The sequence below is a fragment of the Nicotiana tomentosiformis genome, chromosome 12 (assembly GCF_000390325.3).
Source record: "Nicotiana tomentosiformis chromosome 12, ASM39032v3, whole genome shotgun sequence".
NCBI classification, from domain to species: Eukaryota; Viridiplantae; Streptophyta; class Magnoliopsida; order Solanales; family Solanaceae; genus Nicotiana; species Nicotiana tomentosiformis.
The window spans coordinates 94259029-94269036 of NC_090823.1; the positions used below are offsets into that span (position 1 = coordinate 94259029).

Here is a 10008-nt window from a genome sequence, read left to right on the forward strand (position 1 = left end):
AGCGTACCAGTGCCTCATGCCTCCCGGCGTATGGAACGTACCGATCACCATCGTGATGAACGAGATTCCCGATCAGAAGGCGAGTAACATGGTGATACCAACCTATGCACTCATGCTCCCCGTCCAAACGGTTATGTGGAGGGGTATGGTGGAATCATGCCATATCTCTAATTCAATCCTTTATTTGGGCCTCTAGCCAGGCCAAGTTTGTCTGGTCAACCTTGCAGCGATCATCCCGCTCGTAATGTGTGGAGTGCCAACTGGACGAAATAGGTATAAGCTGGTGTCGACCAAATTGTCGAAGGACTTGATCGATGGCATGATGCTCGACTATATCGAGACACATAAGTGGGATTCAAGACATACACATATATCGACCGGGGGAGCAATATCTGGCAATCCAGTGATGAGCTCGTAGTTGTATGGCCTCCATATTAACTATTTATTAAACAAAAGAATCATGAGTAAACGCAAAACAAATCAAGCATTATCAAACAAACTTAGTCATATATTTACCTGAGCGTCTTCATGTAAATCCAACATATCTATGTAATAAGAGAGATGATGTAGAGCGTCGACCTCGGGGACACGACCTCGCCTATCTACCCACCTCTTAGCAAGTGGTAGAAATGATGGAGGTGGTGCATCTAGAGCTATCGATGGGAGAGGTGGCTGGATTTGCATAAACCGCTCCCAGGCCCAAACCTAATATTGATTGTGGGCGTAAAATTTAAGTCACTTTGTACTATCTCTATTATAATCATGAAAAGAATTGATAATGTTATCACCTGCAGCAGCGGAATAAAACCGGCGATATCTCTCACGGTGCCCATAGACGACCGGCAGCTAGAACAGCTCCACCCCAGTTGTAAGTCTCCGCAGGATAGAAACTGGTGAGCCTCTGCAACATATGTAGATAGTCCTCTCTCGTATAATCCCTAAGAGCCTGCGAGTAGCTGACAGCCATACCATCAACGGGCAACCCGAATAGAACCTCCACATCCTCTAGCGTGATGGTAGCCTCGCCGATAGGTAGATAAAATGTGAGAGTCTCCGGTCGCCACCGCTCTATCATAGCTGTGATCAGGGGCCAGTCGAACTGCAACCGGCCGATCTCTATAATCCGGTAAAACCCCGTGCTCTCAAGGAGTGTAACTGTACGGGGATGAAGTTTGCGGTCCCTAATGAACACCCAAAGATCGTCTATACGTCTGGGGTGGAAGGTCTGGGACAGCAACTGTCCATCCCAGATGTGTCAAGACCTATGGCCACCCTGGAGCAAAAGTAGCTCTCGAACAACAGATCCAGGATGCACAAGGGGAGGATCGATGACGATGTCTGTAAATTAAATAATATTCCATCGGTTCCAGCTTATGTGAATCTATTTCCTTTTTAGTCCGTTCCAAAAATAATGATCCCTTTCTACATTTGGAAATAATATAGCTTAAACTTTCAACTCTACCTTTAATGAGAAGCTTTTATAACCATACAAATACTCTGGACCCCTTTGTGACTTGTTTAGGACCACAAATTCCAATAGTCTCCATTTTTTCTTAAACTTCGTGCCTAATCAAACAGGTTAACATAAATTGGAACGGAGGGAGTATTAATTAAAGTATTTTTCTCTTTAATCGTTTAACATCTTTAAATTTATTGCGATATTTTTTATATGAATATTTAATCGATAAATTTTCTATATTATTACTTAGGGTGATAAATAAAATAATTATTTATATGTTAGTTTCTTCGATATTTTGACTAAAATTCGGCAGGGGTTATGTTTGAAATATCATTTTGTTTTTCAGATATTTTTGGGTTATTTAATTTTCTTAACTAATCATGATATTTTTAATAATTATTTATATAAAAATACTAAAAATGTAATACTAAATAATATTCAATTTATTTCATTCGTAGTGATTTGTTTGTTAACTTTTATATTTTACACAAAAATCCGACAGCGTGTGTTTTGTACTGTCAACTAATTATTTTATGATTCATATCTAATATTTGATTGTTATCTAATAATACATTTAATAAATACTTAATAATTGATTAATATTTTATCCATAATTGAGTACTCTAACCGAGTTAGTTAATGAGGGCAGTTTTTATTCTACACTAAAGAATCCTAAAGAGCACTAAAGTCACACTACTCTAAATGGTCATAAACAACATCAACTAACATAAATTAAAATATATTATCAGTTCTACTAGGATAAACGACACTACATTATAATAAAAGGCACAACATAACACTAAAGGGCACTAAACAACAATAAAGTCACATATTATTATATGTACAATACTAAAGTCAAATATAACACTAATTATTCAATAAAAGAACAATATACAATTTTTATAATTTTTTGCACATAAATAAACTAATCCGGATAAAAAAAATCAAAAACGATCACAAAAAGCATACAACACAGTAAAACAACAAATTAATCAATTATATACATGAGTTATACTACAAAAGTGATTCAGAATACCTCTTTTTAGAGTTTTTTTTAATTGAAATAGATTGAAGATTTGACCACCGAAACGGAAAATAAAAGAGCTCCACTATACGATAACGCCTTGGATCGGGTGTCAGCTCGCTAAAATAATGACGGGACATGATTTTTGGAGGACGGGTGGGCTCCAATGGAGCTTTAAGCTTTAAAAATAGGAGGGACCGTTTTCTTGGCTTCTATCCCAAAGAAGAAGACTGGGCGTTTTTAATACAGGTATAGCGCATCAAACATAGCGCATGTCACGACCCCAAAATCCAACTAGTCATGATGGCACCTAATCCAACCCGCTAGGTAAGCCAATTAACCAATAACCAATTTCAATAACAATTAAAGAAGTAATTAAGTAAAGAAATATATGAATCTAATACATTCCCCAAGAACTGGAAGTACAAATCATGAGCTTCTAAGAATAAAGTTTACAAAGAGGAAATGAAATAAATACATAGTCTATTTGAATAGTACATAAACATAGTTTTGCAGATCTAAAGCTATCACGAACAAGAGGCAGGTACATCTTCAATCCAGCTCCCATCGATCACAGCAATATCAACAGCCAACATCTGCACGCAAGGTGCAGAAGTGTAGTATGAGTATAACCGACCCCGTGTACTCAATAAGTAACAAACCTAACCTTAGGTTGAAAGTAGTGACGAGCTTGTACCAAGGTCGTGCCCCCACCAATAGCCAACAACAGCCCATAACATCTTAAAACAAATAATACAAGAAGTAACTCAGATAAAAAAATGCTCAGCAAAATCATGATTTCTGAAAATGGTTCTGCCTTTTAAGTACATCAGTAAAAATCTAAATCGTTTACTGAAGTTGCCGAAAATATGAATAAGTTTGAAAACAATAATTTTTTCCCAAATCCTTTCAACAATAAATAAGATATTTTTTTTCCAGATAACAAGTGTGAAATACCTCTCTATGTCCACATATCAATGTGTGTAAAAAGTCATGGATGACGTGATACCGTACAACATGAGGAAAAATATATCTCTATGCATGTATGTCATGTGTGCATGCCAATGCCATGTATCTCCGAGATGAATCATGTACTCACACTCTCAGAGTACTTAATCTTACTGTCTCATATTTTTCACTCATCATGCTCAACCACTCGGTACTGTATATGGCCCATACGGCCCAGAAAAGATCCATTCCGGAATATATACATCACTGAGCATCAGTCACTCAGTACCAAGGAAGGGAAATCCGGCCCCATGAAGAAGATCCATCTCCAGGTATATAAATGCTTCAGACAAGATCCATGTCCAGGGAAGATCCATCCCTCAATATAATCAACCGCGCTAACTGGGGATGTGCAAACTCTGGAGGGGCTCCTACAGCCCAAGCACTATCATAAGCCAGATTCAGGCATAAATCAATATAGCATGTTGCGGCGTGCAGCCCGAACCCAGAACTGTCACTCATAATCGGGCTCTCGGCCTTACTCGGCCATCAATCTCTCCAGTCTCATCACGGGCTCACAACGTCATGAAACTAGCCCGACAACAATGATATGATGTATCAATAAATAACAACTCAGACTGAGATATGATATAAATGCATGAATATGACTGAATACGAAATATCAATAAAATCAGTGAGATGACAGCAAGAAACGACCACTATGGATCCCAACAGTATCGACATAAAGACTAAACATAATATCTAGCATGATTGACAACTCATTTAGTTTATCACATGGTGCACGCCCACACACCCGTCACCTAATATATGTGTCACCTCAACACAAATCACGTAACACGTATTTCGGGGTTTCATACCCTCAGCTCCAAAATTAGAAGAGTTACTTACCTCGAACAAGCCAATTCCAACACCGAGTAAGCCAAGCGACGCTCCAAAATGCCATCCCGCACGTTCCAACCTCCGAACGGTTCGAAACTAACCAAAAATAACTCAAATAGATCAAACAATGCTAAAGGAACCAATCCCGATCGGAAAAGATCAAATCTTGAATCAAAAGCCAAAAATCGGCCAAACACCCAACCCGAGCCCGGACTTCGGAACCCGACAAAATTTATACAATCTAATAACACATTCAATTACGAGTCCAACCATACTAGTTTCACTCAATTCCGACTCCAATTCGATGTTCAAAACTCAAAAATTCATATTATAAAATTTTAGGCCAAAACCCCCAATTTTCCTCTTTAAATTCATCAATCAATTGTTAAAAACGAAGATGGATTCATAAAATGTTATCAATACCGAGTAGAGAATACTTACCCCAATCCTTATGATGAAATTTGCTCCAAAAATCGCTCTATTCCGAAGTCCATAGCTCAATATGTTATAAAAATGACCAATCCTCGAACTTATAACTTTCTGCCCAGCGAATCCGCATTTGCGGACAGATCGTCGCATCTGCGACCACCGCTTCTGCGGTAAAGACTTTGCTTCTGCGAAACAGCCTCACTCAGCAAAACCTTGCACCTGCGGTCCTTAATTCGCTTCTGCGATTGCGCTTCTGCGCACTTGAACCACATCTGCGGTTGCGCAGGTGCGTCCAAGCACTCGCACTTAAGATCCTCACGCCCAGCTCCCTTTCATTCCACAAAACTCTCTAGGCAGTTTAAACAAAAGTGCTCACACTTTTATGAGCTGAAAAAATTGTTGGTATTTTGAGGTTTTTTATAGTTTTGATTTCTCTTTTATGCTAAAAGAGAAAATGAGGAACAATTCCCAGTTTCCTTTCATTCTCTTATTTCTTGGTCTGTTTTTGTTTTTATTAGTTCCATCTTCTTCTGCTCAGTTAGTTCCAGCTGTAAATAGAATTCTTTTCCAAGTCTTTCAAATCTAAAAAAATTGTCATTAGTTTCACTTGAATTGTGGTGTCCATTACCTGCCAAGATTAGTAGATTTCACTCACTTGAGGTACTAAATATTAGTTCAAGTAGTACTAAGTATCAACATCCACATACATTTTGTGAAAAATAAGCATTAGCTGTTAAGCTTATTCCAAAAACTCATGATGAGAAGAAACAACAATCCACTATCAAAATTGGTGTTGTCATAGGATTAATTGTTGGCATTGTGGTAGTGGTGAGTGCAATTGGATTGTTGATACTTTTCAAAGCAACAGAGAGAAAAGAATGCTCATATCACTGATAATTAGGAAAAGATCAACCACTTCGATAGCACCATGGCTCAAAATAGGCAGTCTAAATTTTCAAGGCCCCAACAATTTTAAATCGATCTATTTACTGTATTTGATGGCTTCAATGCCAGAAGTACCACTCAGATAAGAAACATCTGAGTAGACAATCGAATTCTTTCCTATTCATTCCTCAAAATGCACTTTTAAAAATGAAATTCTCCTTTAGAATCCTCTCTAGTGGTTCTAAAGACCTGAAGAGTATAAGGTATGCATAACTATTCCATTGAAGCTTGTTAAGTTCAATTTTCGAAAGAGGTACACTCATCAAATATAGGCTGTTTATCTGATAATCCCTCTATGGTAATATGCTTGATTAACTAATATATTAGCTCTACGATATGTTAATCCACTTAGGTATCAAGAAAGTTGTTTATCTGAAGATGCTTACATATGTCCTCGCAGCACGCGGCTCGACCCCTTCTTTTGTACCGTCCTTTTTCTTTTTCATATGTTTGTCCTCAAAAATCTCAGCATAAGTCACAAGTCTCCCTTTTTTTTCTTTTTGCTGCAAAAAAAATTTAAGTTAGATAAAGTTCAATCGCATATATTTAAAATCAAAGCAAATATAATAAGAAAGTTACCATTCTCCTTCGATGGGTCTCCATACTAACTGAACTCCCAGTGTGCAATGAGCCACCTGTATTGGAGGCCCGGGCAGCCTTTCCAGCGTTGCTCCTCTTCTTAAATTCTTCAGAGGCCCAAATCACATTAAGTCTATCTCATATGTCTTTTAGTATCAACTGGGAATCTTTTGTTCGAGTCGAGCCTTATACAACATATTTTTAAGCCTATCACTACCTTTTTTCTTGAAATTATGACTTATTTGTTGATGATATTTGGGAAACCATGCACACCTTGTCTACAAATAATTTAAAATATTAGATGAAATAAGAGTAATTTGATAAATAATATAAAATTTATTGGTTTCGTACCCTAAATTGATTCCACATCTGGTCTCTGTAAATGTACGGTATATCTGAGCATTTATTCCAAGCATCTCGATAAAATGCTTTAACACAATCCACAACCACCTTCGTAGATTCATTGGAAGGAACAAACCTGCATTAAAATTAACATATATTAAAAATATATTCAAATAAATCCAAGATAAGTCCAAGATATATTCAAATAAATCCAAGATAAATTCAAATTAACATAAGTCCGATTATACATCCATCTACGATATGCAAGCTCCATCTACACAAATAAATCCAAGATATTTAACACAATATATTACTCAAAAAAGTCATTGTTACCAACAGAAACAAATGTTGTTGTTGATGTTCCATTATAGCATCATCCTTTAAGAAGTCTATAACTTCTGATAGTATTTGAAGTATTAGAACTATAACTTATATATGATAGTTAAAAACGTTTAAATTACATGTTACATTTACACCCATAATATACAATTACTGCAGGTCACTAATCTTATATGATGGACTAATCATAATATTTGATAGATTACATAAAAAAAATTTGTCAAGCCATGTTACATCTTCACACATAATCTACAATTATTTCAAGGCATCCGTCTTGCATTAAATTTTATATTCAACTAATTACAATATTTGGTTCTATTAACATCTCCATAATAACAAAACGTGAAATTTCAAATTTCTTCTGTAGAAGTAAATTACAGCAATCATCCTTTAACTAAGCAGAAATTTAAGAATATTCCCCCACTAATATAGTCATATACCTAACTGCTTTCATGCTGATTTCTCAAAGACCCAGAAATCATATAAGAAAATCCAAAACAGAAACCAAGAATATAGCTACACACATAAGGGGTTTTCCCTAAAAAGTAGAAATGATAGTTCCAAATGAAAATTTCAAAAATAAATTACCCAAAAAAAAAACAGAACAGCAAGAAAAGAACAAAAATATAAAAGATATTTTTTTTACTTAAACTCAGTATATTCATATGTTGAAATTAGAATATCATGATTGAAACACATAATAACAACTCTTTTTGATGTATGTTTGCATTGTTCTCTTCTAAAATTACATTTACTGTAAAAATTGAAGATTCATGAGCGCAAACTAGCATTTCACTTAGAAATACACAATTAAACCCACTGTTTTGATATTTCACTTGAAGTTCAGTATTTGTAAATCTTTATGACCAAACTAGTTAAAGTATTGAAATATTTGAAAAACAAAAGTCATGCCCAAAAATATCTTTAAAATGGATCCGAGTAAGGGCTCAAAATATACATTGATGATATAACAAAAGTCAACTTTGTATTTCAATTGAGAATTTCTCGAGAGTCATCAAATAGGTACAAAGGGTTTAAGCATATGAAGTTTATGGCAGCATTTTCCCTTGTTAGGGAAAATGGAAAACATATAAACATAGAAATGAACATAGAGATCACACCTGTACGGTGGAAGCTTTGCTTTTACTGGGTTTGCCTTTGTCAGCCTTTGCCTTGTCCGCCCGTTTGCCTCTGTCAGCCGCTGAGATAGAGTGGAAGACATCGAAAGAGAGAGAGAGAGGAGGAAAATTGGGGAAATAGGGCGCGCACAAATTGGGAAAATAGGGTTTTGGCTTGAAATATTAAATTTAGATTTCTAACTACCGTGGTCGCAAACCCACTTAAATATTCTTTTACCATTTTAATTTTAACTTAGCGACCGACGCAGTTTCTTTGTTGGTCAACTAATATTTTTGACTTTTTATTGTCCGACCGAATTGGTCGCAAAAGTGAAGGCGGGAAATTGGCGCGCTATTTTCACACTGCTTTCGTCGGAATAATAGTCTAATTTCTTTTTTAAAAAATGTAATAAAAATTCAGATCTATTTCTGACTATAGCAATCGCAAAAGTAGTCCCATTAGCGACTACTTTATTTTCAGTCGGAAATTTTAGTCACAAATTAATATTTTTCTAGTTGTGTAAATTATGATTGATATTAGTACAAAATAATTTTACGATATTTGGAACTCGTTGATATGGAGAGATTTGTTCTTCATTTTGTAGTACCAACTATTATTAGTTCCTTTTTAAGCACAAAACATCGGGATCATATTGTTTCGAATATCATTTCAAATCTGAAAGGGGTGTGAACTTCTCACTACTAGAAATCCGGTAAAAACCGATCAAAAATACCGATCAACGTTGGTCGGTAATGGCCAAAAATCAACCAAAACGTGACCATTTATGTGTGGACGGTATTTTTGTGGTCGGAAAGGAATACCGACTAAAGTTGGTTGGAAATTACCGACCAACTTGGTCGGTCAATTAAATTCAAAAAAAAAAATATTGCAAAAAAAACCGACCAAAGTTGGTCGGTATTTTAATTATGTAATAAAAAAATTCACCATTTGGGAATCGAACCAGGGTCTGTACTGTGGCAGGATACTATTCTACCACTAGACCATTGGTACATTTTGTTTTAAGATTGTCTTTTATTTGATTTATACTCTTTAATTGTATTTTCGCACGAAAATAACCGACCAAAGTTGGTCGGTTTTATTAAAAAGTAAAATTACCGACCAAAGTTGGTCGGTTTTTTTAAATGACCCGCCGAATTAACCGACCAATTTTGGTCGGTTTTTTTAATATTAATTTTTATTTATTTTAATTAAAAAACCGACCAAAGTTGGTCGGTTTCTTGAAACATAAATTTTGCGGGACTCAAAAATAGTTTCTCGCATTTTTGCGCCAAAGAAAACCGACCAAAGTTGGTCGGTTTCGTAAAAAAAAAAATTAAAAAAAAATATTTTGAAAAACCGACCAACTTTGGTCGGTTTTTTGACCGACCAAAGTTGGTCGGTCGACCTTAGTCGGTTTTTGTCGAATTTTTTAGTAGTGTCTTTTAGCCTAAAAAAGAGTAAGATAGAATGTTGGGAAGTCAATGCTTGTACCATATTATCCCTTGAAAAAATATAATAAATAAAAGACTAAATATAACTGTACATAATTAAATGCAAGTGTACATGAGGCTTGCTAACATATTTGCTTCCGTATAACCATCTACTGCTAAACAGAAGCTCTTTCTATTGGCTGATAAAGATGAAATAGAGGTTTACAGAAGTACATATCTATGTTCAATTCCTAATGTTCAGGGATTTACGTCCGTGCTTTTTCCCTACTATTCATAATTACCTGTTCTTTTTCTGCATAACGGTGATGTTGTCTTGAATTCTTTGCTCGCTTTGGTGCTAGTCGATTATCTATCTCTAGAAATGCAAGTCTAAACTTTTCCACCACGAGCAACTCTTCTGTGCTTGAAACTGATGAAGCTGATGTTCTAGGTACAAATACAGATACCGCGCCAGTCTGACTTGTCGTGAGCCT

The 10008-nt window shown here is 35.8% G+C and overlaps 2 long non-coding RNA genes across 3 annotated transcripts; both read right to left on the reverse strand.

Moving 5' to 3' along the window:
* Positions 1 to 2819: 2819 nt before the first annotated feature.
* Positions 2820 to 6223, reverse strand: LOC138903717 (uncharacterized). Of its 2 annotated transcripts, none has more exons than XR_011413077.1 (3): positions 6092 to 6223; positions 4773 to 5388; positions 2820 to 4427 (listed from the first exon to the last, which is right to left on the reverse strand). It is a non-coding gene; the product is annotated as an uncharacterized lncRNA (long non-coding RNA). The 2 variants fall into 2 exon arrangements; XR_011413078.1 differs by having other exon boundaries at positions 2820 to 3079; positions 4341 to 4427; positions 4773 to 6223.
* A 57-nt stretch (positions 6224 to 6280) lies between these two features.
* On the reverse strand, positions 6281 to 8253 carry LOC108947418 (uncharacterized). Its single transcript, XR_011413076.1, has 3 exons — positions 8087 to 8253; positions 6636 to 6762; positions 6281 to 6562 (listed from the first exon to the last, which is right to left on the reverse strand). It is a non-coding gene; the product is annotated as an uncharacterized lncRNA (long non-coding RNA).
* Positions 8254 to 10008: the final 1755 nt, after the last annotated feature.